The following is a 14,042-nucleotide window of genomic DNA, read 5'->3' as shown; positions in this document are numbered from 1 at the left end:
CTCCCTGGTGGTCCAGTGGGGGGTCCGGGAGCCATCCCCTACACTCACACCCTCGGTGCCGGTTTCATCACAGGCCGATAGCCTTTGTCACAGGGACTACCGGTGCCATTGGTCAACCCCTGTCACATGGCCATTGGCGCCATCTTGTGCTCCTACCATGTGACAGGTGCTGACCAATGGCACCGGTAGCCCCTGTGACATAGTATGGGCAAAGGCTATCGGCGCCATTTTGAGTACTGGCATCAGACGGCTGGAGTGCAGGAGGTCGCACCGGGACCCCCGTTGGACCCCCGAGGACTTTTGGCCAGCTTGGGGGGCCTCCTGACCCCCACAAGACTTGGCAAAAGTCCAGCGGGGGGTCCGGGAGTGACCTCCTGCACGCCGGCAGTCCGATGCAAATACTCAAAATGGCGCCGATCGCCTTTGCCCTCACTATGTCACCGTCGGTACTTGTGACATAGTGAGGGCAAAGGCGATCGGCGCCATTTTGAATATTGGCAGCAGATCGCCAAGGTTATTCCTAGGTTATCAAAGATTTATTATTTTACAAAAAAAACTGTGAGAAGTCATAACCAGAAAAATGATAATGTTGTTAATGTGGAAGGAATGCCTAGTTTGGGTATTACAACATTCCTAGAAGAGTCAGTTGACTTAATAGATAATAGGGCAACTTTATTTGTGTCTTTTATTGCAGAGCAAGATAAGGATATACTACTTAGGAAATTTTTCTAGAAATGTTCCTTTTTGTGGACATCAAGTCCAAATCTTCCTCGATGTCGCCCGTGCCACTCAGGCAAGAAGAAAATATTTCTTATCTTTGAAAACTCGAGTTCTGGCATTGGGAGCGACTTTCTTTCTTAGATTTCCATGTTCTTATCAGGGGAAAAGATTTGGATTTAATGACCCATTACATTTAGAAACATTTCTGAATGATAAAAATCAGTCTAAGAACTTAGAGACATACGTCTAATAAAAATATAACTCTGTTCTCCTTCCAACAACTGTTATCAATGGAACTCAGGAGTGTACGAGCTCCAATTGATAAAATATATATATGAAATTTATTCATATATTTTTTTCTTGTTAAAATCCCCCAATTATGGATATGTCAAACAATATAGTTTTATTGTTAATGAAATATCGGTGTTATGTTTGAGCATTGAGACATAATTCTTGTTTTTCATGATTGTAATTAATGAAGAAAATTAATAAAGTTTAAATTAAAAAAAAACTCATGGAGCTGAGTAAGGACAATTTTCTTGGTAATCTTGGTCAGCACTGAGAGGGAAGAGATGGGACAATAATTTCCAGGGTTAGTAGCATCTAAAGTGGCCTTTTTCAAAAGTGGATGCACTACGGCTGTTTTAAGCTTAGAAGGAACTAAACCTTCATATAGAGGGGCATTTACTAGCTTGAGGATATGTCTTCAATTCAGAATGTAGCACCTTCAGCAATGCAGTAGAATATGTATTGAAACTGCAAAAACTACCCTTCATGTGATTGAGGATTGTAAATACCTCCAGAGAAGAACCAAGATATTGAAGATGATGAGATTGTGGCACATGTTCTGGAAACCGTAGGAGAAAAGAATCCACCACTTTAGAAATCTTATTAAAAAGGCAGCAAAAGATTTACACCTAGACTGTGGGGCCAAAAGCAAACCACAAGTGAGGGATGTGACCAAGGAATGGACAGTTCTGAAAATCTCCCGTGGACAAGAAGCAGATTTAGCAAACTGAGAAGAGAACTAGGCCTGCTTAGCACAATCTATCTATAGCAACTGTGTAAGCTCCTAAATGGGAATGATAGAACTTATAATTTGAATCAGATTTATTCTTCCACCAACGGTGCTGAATTGCCCAGAGAACTCACTTCATGTCTCTCAGAGTAAGGGAATACCATGGGCAACTTTTGTGCTGGTGAACCACTAAAGATATCATGGACGCTAGAAGGTCTAAAGCAGTGGTTCTCAACCTTTTTCCCATCGTGACACACCTGACAGGCCACGCTCGCATGTGTGACATACTGCTCATTACAATTCACTGCGGAAATAAAAAGTAAAGGTCCGGTAATACTTTTTATTTTTTAAATTGACAGGGAAAAGATACGTATTCTGTCTGAACAGAAATTGCATAAATAGTAAACATCCCACACCAACACAGCACCAATTTCCAGCACTTAAACAGTAACCACCTTACCTAAGAAAAGACAACATTGAAAATATTACACCAGGCCGTAAGACACCAATACACCTCCTATTAGGAAAACGGACCAAGTCAGGCTGCTATGGAGCCCTACATAGAAACTACACGCCAGCAGAAAACCTCACCTAAATCACATGTGCTGACCCTCACCTAACAAAGAATAAAAAGACCAAAATGCATAACTAGAAGCATGCAGTTAAAAACTGAATTGGAAACTGCAACAAGCCAGAGTCTCTGTATGCGTGTAATAAAGGCAAAAAGAAACATCACCCGTCCTTATAAAACAAATCAAGAAATATAAAATCAGTAGCAGTAAAACCATACTAACAAAAAGAACAGATTATTTCGAAACAGCTGATGAGTGGAATATCCAATAATTAAAAACTCATATAAACATTTTTTATATACCAATAAAATATTTCAAAATAGCAGACACAAAGACCCAGTAATGAAAGATAAGGATACAAAAATTGTTTTCCTCTGCATACCTGGGAAAGTTTGATATCCAGGTGTCCTGAGATTGTTTTGAATTAGCAGGAGGAGGAGTGGTTTGCTTGGAACTTTCTCCTCTCTCTCAGTTACATACCAGCGCTCTCTCTCACACTGGCTCTCAATTACACACCTATACATACATGGTCTCTCTTTCTTTCACTTTCACACAGGCTCTCAATCACATACGGACATGCTCCCTCACCTAAACCAGCTCTCAATCACACACAGACTCACATGCTCTCTCTTACATATACACACAGGCTCTTAATCATACATACACATGATCTCTCTCTCACACAAAGGATCTCAATCATTCACACATACTCTTTCACACAAACAGGTTTTCAATTCCAAACTTACTCATACAGGTTCCCAATGGTAAACTTACATTCATGCTCTCTCTCACAGGCAGGTTCTCAATCACAAACATACTCTCTTTCACATATACAGGCTCTCAATCATTCACATACATGCTATCTCACTCACACATACACAACAGGATCTCAAACACACATGCTTGCTCATTCTCTCTCTCACTCCCTCCCTGGAACTAGCGGCAGCAGTAGCCTCCTCCCAACCCTAACCTCCTTCATTTTCAGCCCTCGCGGAGAAAGGAGTCCCATCGGCTGCGGGGGTTGACGTTCTTCTTCATTTTTCTGCGAGCTGCGCTGCTCATTCCTCAGGCCGCGCTTCTCTTCTGTTCTTCAGGCTGATGCTGAGCACACTAGTATGGTCTCTTCTTCCCGCGCATGCACCTGCTCCTCACCACTTCCTCTTCCGGGCCGCGGGGGGGGGGGGGGGGCGGGAAGAAGAGACCATGCCAGTGCCGCTGACTCCAGCTGTTCTGCCGCGTTCCACCCGGGCTGACAGCATTTTAAACCCAGGCAGAGGAGGACCAGGGAGCAGCTGGGTCAGCGGGGGACTGGGAAGTGTGGCGACACACCTCCGTGTTCTTGGCGACACACTGGTTGAGAACCACTGGTCTAAAGCTATGTGTAAAGAGTCTTGCAAATGATTGGTTAGACTTTCTGTATCATCAGCTGAAGGTGGGACAGCCATGTAGAGTGCAAATCATCAGTATCAATGGAAACTCACCTCCTAATAGTTTGAATAAGAGGGGTCATATGGAATAATATGTCTAATTTCTAATGAGTGCAGGAAATGACAAAATGGTCAGTTCAAGGGACCTCACTACCAGAGACACAAACTGAATGAAGAGATGCCCACTGACAAGGGGCAAGATTAAATCCAGGGTATGTCCCTTTCTGTGAGTGGGGAAGCTGACTACCTGTGACCATCCTATGGCCTGCATAATTGAAAAAAGATCAGTACGAAAAGGGAGAGGAGGTCAAATGTCCATTTGCACATTGAAATCATCTAGAATGATTGCATTCTTTATGTCAGCCTTAACAGAAAGAAAACAGTCAACAAATGATGAAAGACTAGTATCAAGGTAGCCTGGAGGAGAGTATACCAGGCCTATACTCCATTTTAGAGAACAAGATAAATACAGAAACTCAAATGGAGAAACGTCCTCCAATTCAACAGTAGTAAGTTGCAAAGAGAGTTTCACCACAATAAGAAGCCCACCTCTCCTTCTCTTAGGGAGTGGTTTTGAAAACACTGTATAGTCCCCTCAGCATAACTGGTTTAACAGAGCAGTGTCTGAAGGTAATAATTATGACTCCGTAGTACAAAGTAGATCTCTCTTTTCATCTTTAAGCAAGTCTACTAGCATTGCAATTTTCTTGCGAATCATCTGACCACTCACTAACAGTACAGAAAACTTGGCAAGAGACTAGGATGACCTATTGACATTAAAACTGTAAGAAACCAGGATAGTACAAGAAGATCTTGCTACATCATGATTCAAAGATGATCTAAAACAGGATATCACCTGGATCAAATGGTATGCATCCTAGGATACTGAAGGAACTAAAAAATGAAATTTCTGGTCTATTAGTTAAAATTTGTAACCTATCATTAAAATCATCCATTGTACCTGAAGACTGGAGGGTGGCCAATGTAACCCTAATATTTAAAAAAGGCTCCAGGGGTGATCTGGGTAACTATAGACCAGTGAGCCTGACTTCAGTGCCTGGAAAAATTGGAAACTATTCTCAAGATCAAATCGTAGAGCATATAGAAAGACATGGTTTAATGGAACACAGTTAACATGGATTTACCCAAGGGAAGTCTTGCCTAACAAATCTGCTTAATTTTTTTGAAGGGGTTAATAAACAAGTGGATAAAGGTGAACTAAATAAACTAAAAAGAAAACTAAGAAATCATGGGATAGGAGGTGATGTCCTTTCATGGATTACAAACTGGTTAAAAGACAGGAAACAGAGAGTAGGATTAAATGGTCAATTTTCTCAGTGGAAAAGGGTAACAGTGGAGTGCCTCAGGGATCTGTACTTGGACCGGTGCTTTTCAATATATATATAAATGATCTGGAAAGGAATATGATGAGTGAGGTTATCAAATTTGCGGATGATACAATATTATTCAGAGTAATTAAATCACAAGCGGATTGTGATACATTACAGGAGGACCTTGCAAGACTGGAAGATTGGGCATCCAAATGGCAGATAAATTAAATTTAATGTGGACAAGTGCAAGGTATTGCATATAGGGAAAAATAACCCTTTCTGTAGTTACACAATGTTAGGTTCCATATTAGGAGCTACCACTCAGGAAAAAGATCTAGGCATCATAGTAGATAATACTTTAAAATCATCGGCTCAGTGTGCTGCAGCAGTCAAAAAACAAACAGAATGTTAGGAATGATTAGGAAGGGAATGGTTAATGGAACGGAAAATATCATAATGCCTCTATATTGCTCCATGGTGAGATTGCACCTTGAATTCTGTGTACAATTCTGGTCGCCGCATCTCAAAAAAGATATAGTTGCGATGGAGAAGGTACAGAGAAGGGCAACCAAAATGATAAAGGGGATTGAACAGCTCCCCTGTGAGGAAAGGCTGAAGAGGTTAGGGCTATTCAGCTTGGAGAAGAGATGGCTGAGGGGGGGGGGATATGATAGAGGTCTTTAAGATCATGAGAGGTCTTGAACGAGTAGATGTGAATCGTTTATTTACACTTTCGAATAATATAAGGACTAGGAGGCATTCCATTAAGTTAGCAAGTAGCACATTTAAGACTAATTGGAGAAAATTCTTTTTCACTCAATGCACAATAAAGCTCTGGAGTTTATTGCCAGAGGATGTGGTTAGTGCAGATAGTGTAGATGGGTTTAAAAAAGGTTTGGCTAAGTTCTTGGAGGAGAAGTCCATTAACTGCTATTAATCAAGTTTACTTAGGGAATAGCCACTGCTATTAATTGCATCAGTTCATCAACCAACCTCTTCCCTTCAATAATAATTCTATAACATATACCAATACAAGGGATGCTTGTGTCCTGGTATTACTTATGTACGGTGGCTATTGTTCAAGGACAGCCAATTTTATGGGTGTCCTTCTTTTTAGCCCCGTCTATTAATCTTTATTATCCAAAATTCAATGTAGATTTTCTATTTTGTCTTTTTCTTTTTTATCTAAAAAGATCCCCTTATCTCCCCGTTTTATGAGGCGACCCGCTACTTGTTTGTCAATACTTATCAGGACATCCGTCTCAATTGCTTCTCGCGGGGATCGCGTCTGCCTGCCCGACATGGGCCATGTTTCGGCACTCTTGTGCCTGCTTCAGGGGCTACGGGGGGGTTGTGCTGTGTTCTAAACAGGTACTCGATATCTGTTAGTTCTCCAGCTATAAAAATAACACAGTTAATTCTCATCTTCGGACTACTGTAGCAAACTTTTTCATATACCGATTACACATTCAAAAAATACTTACTGTCATGTTGATAATGTTCCTACTCGTGGACGGCGCCTACCTTCTGTGTCGGGGCGCGCTCGCCTATGCAGCAGCATCAATTGAGGCGGGTCCAAAGAAAAAAGAAAAAAAGAAAAAAAGAAAAAAACAATAAACACACCCCTAAGGTGACAAAAAGGGCGGGTATGGGAGGGGCCAGGTGCCCATCAAGCCCTCAGAGGCGGGCCCATGACACCAATCAATCTGATTAAGATCACCATAGTTAGCCTCGGTTTCAGGAAATCAATGGGTGTGGACCCATGGTTAGTATAAAAAGTGGCATAGGCGAGCGCGCCCCGACACAGAAGGTAGGCGCCGTCCACGAGTAGGAACATTATCAACATGACAGTAAGTATTTTTTGAATGTGTAATCGGTATATGAAAAAGTTTGCTACAGTAGTCCGAAGATGAGAATTAACTGTGTTATTTTTATAGCTGGAGAACTAACAGATATCGAGTACCTGTTTAGGACACAGCACAACCCCCCCGTAGCCCCTGAAGCAGGCACAAGAGTGCCGAAACATGGCCCATGTCGGGCAGGCAGACGCGATCCCCGCGAGAAGCAATTGAGACGGATGTCCTGATAAGTATTGACAAACAAGTAGCGGGTCGCCTCATAAAACGGGGAGATAAGGGGATCTTTTTAGATAAAAAAGAAAAAGACAAAATAGAAAATCTACATTGAATTTTGGATAATAAAGATTAATAGACGGGGCTAAAAAGAAGGACACCCATAAAATTGGCTGTCCTTGAACAATAGCCACCGTACATAAGTAATACCAGGACACAAGCATCCCTTGTATTGGTATATGTTATAGAATTAATTGCATCAGTAGCATGGGATCTTCTTCTTGTTTGGGTAATGGCCAGGTTTATTCTTGTGGCCTGGTTTGGCCTCTGTTGGAAATGGATGCTGGACTTGATGGACCCTTGGTCTGACCCAGCATGACAATTGCTTATGTTCTTATGTAGTGTGGACATACACAGTCACATTTATTACAAACAGCACAGTAACTGCTCATTCTTTCTGACTGTATACATAGGAGGTCATTTTCAAAGGATTTATATGAAAAAATGTAGCATACTATCATAGAAAATTTCAAAAGTCATTTACATGCGTAAAGTGCATTTACACAAGTAAAATTAAATTTTAAGTGTACAAATCAATTTGAAAAATACTCCTTTATAATTTAAGAGGTCAATATTCAGTTCTGATTTTGTTCATGACTTAGCCAGAGAAACCATGGCTTTAAAATTTCCCACTGCTCTGAACTCCGCTGGCTTACCTAGCTTAATGTTCAGCTGAATTAAAGTTAACTATCTAAGTTGGAGGCCTTCTTGGGGCATTCTGGGGCAGAGTTAAGCGAGCTGGACACCTTCTCCAGCTAATTCCAATATTCAGAGTAATTTGGCTAAGTCTCGTCATACTGGAGGGAGAGCAGTCCTAAAGTTAGTTCCATAAGTTTATCTTGTTAAATAGGACTTTATCCAGCTATATTTAGCAGAGCACCTAATTGACAGCACTCTACTGAATATCAGTAACAATTTATCTGGCTGTCTTTAGCCAAATAATTTATCTGCTTGCTTTGCTGCTGAATATTGACCTCATAGTGCAAAAGTCAGGCACGCATAAAAATATTAGCATGGTGTCACAGTCACTGACTCTTTTACACAGAGAAAACAAACTTCCCTTGTCAGTTTTTCACTAACAACTTTGCATATGCTGCAAAAGAAAATCAATCTCTCTTTCTATGTTTTTCAGACACTGACACGTGCTGCCTGCTTGCTGTAGAAACGCAGTCTTACCCTGCTGATATACAGGAAAACCTTGTGGTTACATCACCCGAGTTGCGATGTGCCACACTTATTTCGCTGAAGAAATTGCAACCAGGTCTGTGCCTTCCAGAGTCTATATTCAGAGGCATTTATTTGCATAACTCAGAATTATCAAGCCAAATGAATATTTGGGCACCTATCTGGCAAAATGTTCGTTGGATATCTTATTATCTGGCCAAAATTTAGCCTGATAACTCAAGAGCATTCTGGGGCATTTCGGGGAGGAGTTACTTTAGTCAAATAAATTATCCAGCTAACTAAATAACTTTCCAAATTTACTGCCTGTGGTGAATAACTTCTCTGGCTAAGTATGGTCATGCTGAAGAACTCTCCTAAAGTTAGCCAAATAAAGTTATCCAGATAACTTTAAGACAGCAGGCTATGTTCAATAGTGTAGCTGCACTACTGAATATACCTCCAAAGTTAGCCAAATAAATTGCTATCTGGACAGTGATTGAATATGGACCTCTCAATGACTGACTCATCGTTTGATGCTGCTTGTGGGGCCAGGAACTGACATCAGAACATCTGATGCCAGCCTCCATCGCTAAACATACAGGAGCCTCTGAGCACTGACGTCAGTAAGTTCAAATCTGACCCCCACCACTGAGTATGCAGGAGGTGCCAAGCTGCCATCAGCCCTTCAAGACTGGACTAAGCCAATCCTGTAATGAAATGTGACATCCCATTACCTTGGCTTTTTAAGGCAGCTTTTAAGCATTAACCAAGTCTCTACAATAAACACACTTCCCATTGGCTCTTGTTTCTCATGAGCTTGTCTTACCTAAACTGTAAGCTCCATGGAGCAGGGACTGTCTCTTATATGAATCTGTACAGCTCTGCATATGTCTAGCAGTGCTCTAGAAATGATAAATAGTAGTAGTAGTAGTGTATTCTCCAATCACAAGTAAATTGGACTACAGGATGTCCTTGGAATTACGTCACAGTTGATTCCTGAAAACCATGATGAAACAACTTATGTTGAAACCAATTTTCCCATAGGGAATAATGTTATACGTGGATAATAATTGGTTCTAACCTCAAGGCCATAACCCCCCTTTCACCTATAAAAGCAGAATTTTATTACTGAGGAATACTAGAGAGTTTCACAGGAGACAGATACAGGTGCTGGCATTGAACGAAGAAGAGCGAAACAAAGGTTACATAGATGCTGGCATTTCATAAATAGCATGAAATTTTAAGTGAAAAAGAGAGATACAAAGTATTACAGAGATGCTGGAACTTCAGAGGAATCTCTGAAAATTTCAGCTGATGACAGCTCCCAGTACCTCCCGCACACTGTGTGGTGGGGGGCTGGGATTGAATGCTCTGATGCCAGTGCTTGGTGACACAGCGAGTGTATCAGAATATGAAATGGGCATCAAAGGTCCGCAACAGTAGAGGGACTGGAGACTGGATTTTGGATCTCCAAATGCTCTGACTAGAATATTCTCAGACTTCGCTGACCAAACCCCAGGCTGCACCTAGAGGAGAGTTCCATAGCAAATGGTTCAGTCCCGCTCACTACTCTGACAACCTCAGTCTGTCCTCTACGGGTAGCAGCACAGACCTTAGTGAAGGGACCATAAGTCCTTTCATATGCTGCATACGGCGGTACATTTGGAAGGCAACCATAAATAACTTTCCATATTTACTGCCTGAGGTGAATCACATTTTTCTGTTGCTTGTAACAAAGGTATGTTATGTAAGTGATGATGCCTCCAGTATATTTTCCATGGTAATGCTGCTTATCATGGGTATGTATGGTAACACTCTTACCACAGGAAAATTATGAACCCCCCCCCCTCCCCCCAGGTGCTAATTGGTTCAAGATCTCAAGGTTGGGGCACAGAGGGGGACCAAAACATGCAAAAAATGTATTCTTCCTGCCATATACAAATCTGAGCCCTCCTCTCTGCTTCACATAATCTGCCATTTGAACACAAAAGTGAACCAAAATTTAAGAAAAGAAGGGTGTAAGAGCAGCCTCCCTCCTGGCATTAAATTTTCTGCATTTACCTTGTTTTTCCATGTTCTATATTTTTCAAGTATTTTTACTATTGGTAGAAAGCAAGATAAATAGTTTTGGAAACCATGCATTGAGAAGCAGAAGAATGGTCAGGAATAAATGACTTATACTAAAGATGATGGAAAAGTTACACTACATGCCTGAGGCAGATGCGGAGGTGTGAATGCAGATTAGGCAGTAAAAGAAATCCATTATAATTCCGCATCTTAAATCAAGGGCTGAGACATGATGGGCGATCTGTACATCAACAATGGCAAAGAGCCCTAAAAGCCATAAAAAGCTGATTTGATTGAAGCTCGTAAAGGAAGGCTTACTCATTGGTTTATGGTTTATGCTGCGAAGTTAGTCATAAACCAGCAGGAAAATTAAAAGGACACAGATTAGATAAGGTTCAATTAGAGGTCATATTCAATGACATGCGAGTTATAACTTTGAATTATGCATGCATGCTTGAAAATATGTCAACTTAAGTGCAAAAACAAGGTTTACGTAAGTCCTAATTTTCTTGCATATAATATACGCACATATATTTTTTAAATAGGTAGGAAAAGTATGCACATTCAATGCAATAAATGTATTCATGCCTAAGATTACATGCACTCATATGTTCTGGGTTAAAGATACACGTATTTTATAATACATGCATATAAGATACACGCGGGTGATAACATACTGTCATAGATCTACGCACGGCCATATACAACCCTATATGCTGCCATGCTGTCTGAAAGCTTCTTTCCCTGTGTTTAGTATTTTAACAGCTGTCACAGTGATGGTCAAAGCTTTCCCACGTAGATATAGAATAAGAGAAACCAAATTGTCCACTCAAAAGGGTAAATTTTTAATTGCTGGCACGGGCAAATCCCGGCAGATATGCACATGACCGGGCCATGCGCAGTATGCACAGAAGTGCCGGCAAAGACAAAAGGGGCAGGCTGGGGGTGGGGTCTTGGCAGGGTGGGGGCAGGCTGGGACAGTGCGCAGTCAGCCAGCCGACGCACACAACTTACTTCCATTCCATCAAGCGGGTAAGTTGTTAAATGAAAAAATCTAGGGTAGATAGGTAGGGTTTAGGGGTTGGGGGCGGAGAGGGGAAAAGGGAGATAGGCTAGGTAGGGGGATAGGAAAGTTCCTTCCCAGTCCTCTCCTTAATTGGAGCAGACTGGGAGGGAACTGGAGTAGGCCTTTTCGCTTCGCTGTGCAGTGTTTACAAAAATCATTTAATTTGACCAGGAAGAGGGGACTGAACACCAGAGTCCAGGGATGGCGTTTTCATAGCTTTCTGGTTGTTCCTTCCATCAAAGCAGCACGTTTAGATGAAATTCATGAGAGGGCGTTCTCTATTGCAGGGCCAGTCTTTTGGAACATTCTACCTGAACAGCTGAGAAATTGTGTACTGAGACTTTTAAAAACTTTAAAAACTTTAAAAAAATGTATTTGTACCAACTATCAAGCTTTGAAGTTGGTTAAGATCTGGTGCTATTTGGATCTTCGTAGCCACGCGTATCTTATAAAATCTGGGGTCGGCGCACGCAAGGCTGTGCAAAATCGGCAGCCTGCGTGCGCCGAGCCGCGCAGCCTGCCTCCGTTCCCTCCGAGGCCGCGGCCAAAATCGGAGCGGCCTCAGAGGAAACTTTCCTTCCGTGTCCCCCCACCTTCCCCTCCCTTCCCCTCCCTTCCCCTATCTACCCCACCCCCAGCCCTACCTAAATCCCCCCCTACCTTTTGTTGTGCAAGTTACGCCTCAGCATCCCCTGGCACAGGCTGCAGTGCCGGGGGACTCAGGACCGCCCTCCTGGCCCGCCCCCCAACCATCACCATGCTCCCAGACCCGCCCCAGACCGCCCCCTGACCCCGGACACGCCCCCAGGACACGCCCCCGGATTACCATCACGCCCCGGACATGCCCCTCCCGCCCCTTTTATGAAGCCCCGGGACTTACGCTCATCCCGGGGCTTTGCGCGTGCCAGCGCAAGAGTGCCCTGCGCGCGTAAATCCAGCAGGATTTACGCGCGCAGGGCTTTTAAAATCTAGCCCTTAGTGTATTGCCTTTAAAGGCAGAACCAGCACACAGTCGCTATGCCTTTAAGGCAGGTTTCCACGCAGCTGCTGTGCTGGTAAGACAGGAGCTGCACAGTCACTGTGCCTGCAAGACTGTGCCTGCCCCTGTTGCAGTGCCTACTCACATCTGATTGCACCGCTGGGAGACAGTGATCCCAAGGGGAGAGGGATGGGCTCCTCCTCTGTTTATCCCCTGCCAGCTTCCCCCCCCTCACCCCCACACCTCCGTAGGCAGCTATTCAATCAGATCCTCCGTTCAGGGCTGGCTGCTTGGTGACATCATTTCATAGCAGCATGGCAAGAACAGGAGGAGGAGGCGTGCCAGCCGCGTGGTTGCTCACCATGAGCACAGGATGGGGGAGAGTCTGCTCTTTCCTGCTATTCCACTCCACCACAAAACTCCCTGCCTTACTCAATGCAAACCACCATCACCTGGTGAGTTCACGACCTCCCCCCTGCTTTGCCAGTAAAGGGGGGAGAATAACCCAGCTGTGAGGAAGGATAGAGAAGAGGCCAAGGTTCCCCATTTTAGGTCGCATCCATGTAGCCGTAGGCATGGCAGTCACTCCTAAACACTAAATTCCTCCTTTTACCCACCCACACACACTCATATTTTATTAGAAAGATCAACATAGTTATGTGCTGCATGTATTTGAGGTTTTTTCCTGCACACTTCTTCATTAAATCACTGTTGATAAAAAGGGTAGAGAGGAATTTTCCATCTGAGCTGTTAATAAAGCAAGGAAGATAAATCAAATATCAGTTTTAGGGAGGATTAAATCTCAATTGTCAAGTGTTGTCTTGCCAAGTAAGCAGACTTTTGATAAATGTGGGAGCTGCAATTTCTTGTATCTCTTAATTTTAAAGGTAACTGAAACCTTGCATGTGGATAATGCAGAACACCACCAGAATATATGAAGTATCTTGGCCCATTCAGATTTGCATTTCTAGTAATCTCAAGATATGCCATCATAAACATGGGAAAGACATACAGGATAACTCTCAAATAACTCAGTGTGACCCCATAAACACACACACTTTATTTATTTATTTATTTATCTATCTATCTATTTATTTATTTATTTGAAAGGCTTGTACACATCCAAAACAATAAGATTGTGGTGGATTACAAAAACAAAAATATTTATACACATATGTCACCTAACAACAATATCAAAATAGAACATAAGCTGTACTTGGAATTTTTATATCCATGGTGGTTTAGGTGGAACCTAGATCACCGAAAGTCTGATCAAACAAATAGGTCTTTAGAGTTTTCCTAATAATTTTTGGATATGATATTGACTAGAGTTTCTTTAGAATGGAGTTCCACAATTCTGGCCCTGCTACAGAGAAAGATCTTCCTCTAGTCATCTTCAAATGTGGCAGTCTTGGGGATGGAATTTCTATAAGATTCTTATTGGCCAATCTCAATATGCATGTAGGTTTATAGATCAGTAAAACAGCATTGATATGGATTGGTATGGATTCATTATTTAAAAGCTTATAAGAACATAAGAAATTGCCATACTGGATCAGACCAAGT

The sequence above is a fragment of the Rhinatrema bivittatum genome, chromosome 1, assembly GCF_901001135.1.
Source record: "Rhinatrema bivittatum chromosome 1, aRhiBiv1.1, whole genome shotgun sequence".
In the NCBI taxonomy this organism is placed as follows: Eukaryota; Metazoa; Chordata; class Amphibia; order Gymnophiona; family Rhinatrematidae; genus Rhinatrema; species Rhinatrema bivittatum.
Note: the sequence above shows the minus strand (reverse complement) of the source record.